General features: G+C 48.0%; 1 pseudogene; it reads left to right on the top strand.

Moving 5' to 3' along the window:
• The first annotated feature begins 546 nt into the window (after positions 1-546).
• On the top strand, positions 547-1,682 carry LOC109697489 (small ribosomal subunit protein eS6-like; annotated as a pseudogene).
• The last annotated feature ends 345 nt before the right edge of the window (positions 1,683-2,027 follow it).

Raw genomic sequence — 2,027 nt, 5'->3', positions numbered from 1 at the left:
GCAGACTAGAAGTCCAAGCAGAGATATCTTATGGGCGGTAGTACATTTAAAACAAGAGAGAAGAGCCAGAAGTGGTAGCTCACGCCCATAATCCTAGTACTTGGTGTGGGAGACCAGTAACTAAATAGACTGAAAAGAAACTTTGACCTGAGCAAGGCCGTGTCAAAGTCCTTTGTGCTGAGAAGGCAAAGCCCTGGCATGAAGGAGGTGAGCAAGGGTCAGCAAGGGATGCATTGCAAGTAGGGAGACTGAGGCAGTGGAGATAGACCTTGGCATGAGCACAGCTGTCAAAGGGCCTCTTGGCTGATAGGCATGGACCCAGCCAAGGGGAGGCTAGGGAAAACAGGACATGCTGACAGTCAGGATAGTCTGTAGTAAATAACAACATACCACAGCTGATCTGTTCCTGCTGTCTACACGACTGGACCCATGAGAACTTGACCTGCCTTTCAACCTGCTTTCCCACACTTGCTGTATAAATAAATGTGCCTGGAGGCAGAGGGGGTCGTCAGCATCTCTCATCAGGAGTGCCGGACCCACCCGACCCCAGATTTCTCTATGTCTGTCTTTGTGTCTTTTTTCTCAATCCCCAGTCGCTCCCAGTCAGGTCAAGGGACCTGCTCACACTGGCAATGAGACTTGGAAGGCAGGAAGATTAAAGTTTGAGGCCAGCCTAGGCTATAGAGTGACACCCTGTCTCAAAAAATAAAGAAAAGAAAAGAAAACCAAGAGAGTAAATAAGAGGTTGGGGTGGAAGAGGTTTGGGAGCTGCAGAAAATTGTGTGTTTTCCAAGGCTGGTCCAATGGTCTCTCCCATCCCACGTGCTCCTCTACACTGTGAACTGGCCAGGCCCCCATCAAGAAGTGGAATCTTGCTCTTTTTCGTGGCACCTCCTGGGCAAGCAGCTGAGCCCAGATGAAGCTGCATATGTCCTTCCCGGCCCCTGGCTGTTACAAACTCATTGAAGTGGACGATGAGCACAACCTTCCTACTTTCTGTGAGAAGCAGATGGCCACCGAAGTTGCTGCTGACGCTCTGGGTGAAGAACGGAAGGGCTATGTGGTCCGAATCAGTGGTGGGAATGACAAACAAGGTTCTCCCATGAAGCAGGGTATCTTGACCCATGGCAGAGCTCGCCTGCTACTCAGTAAGGGGCATTCCTGTCACACACCTAGGAGAACTGGAGAGAGAAAGCACAAATCTGTTTGGGGTTGCATTGTGGATGCCAACCTGAGTGTTCTCAAGTTGGTTATTGTAAAAAAAGGAGAGAAGGCTATTCCTGGACTGAGATACTACTGCGCCTCGTCTTCTGGGGCCCAAAAGAGCTAGTAGAATCCGAAAACTTTTCAGTCTCTCTAAAGAAGATGACATCCGTCACTGTTGTTAGAAAGCCTTGGAACAAAGAAGGTAAGAAGCCCAGGACCAAAGCACTTAAGATTCAGCATCTTGCTACTCCATGTGTCCTGCAGCACACATGTCCGGCATATTGCTCTGAAGAAACAACGTACTAAGGAAAATAAGGAAGAGACTGCAGAATGTGCCAAACTTTTGGCTAACAGGATGAAGGAAGCCAAAGAAAAAAGCCAGGAACAGATTGCAAAGAGAAGGCTGTCTTCTCTGAGAGCTTCTACTTCTAAGTGTGAGTCCAGTCAAAAATAAGAATCTTTAAGAGTAACAAATAGATGATCACACCTCAAAAAAAAAAAAAAAAAGCAGTGGAATCTCATTCCCATGCCCCGGACAGGCTTGTGACTGCTTCCTCCAAGAGAGTACAGTAGAAGTGACAGTGTGTGACTCTGAGGCGAGGTCAGAAAAACTTGTGAAACTTCTGCATGGTTCTCTTGCAGTGAAGCCAGATGCCATGTAAGAAGTGTCAGAACCCTCAGACTATGCTGCTGGAGAGGCTGTGTGTATGAGATGACAGCTGGTGTAGCTGACAGCCATGTGAATGAACCATTTGGATAGTCAGCCCAGACGAGATAACTAAAGCCCCAGCCCACATCTGATGCAGCAATGTGAGAGAACT

The sequence above is a fragment of the Castor canadensis genome, chromosome 12 (assembly GCF_047511655.1).
Source record: "Castor canadensis chromosome 12, mCasCan1.hap1v2, whole genome shotgun sequence".
NCBI classification, from domain to species: Eukaryota; Metazoa; Chordata; class Mammalia; order Rodentia; family Castoridae; genus Castor; species Castor canadensis.
Note: the sequence above shows the minus strand (reverse complement) of the source record. Positions and strands in the feature narration are given on the sequence as shown.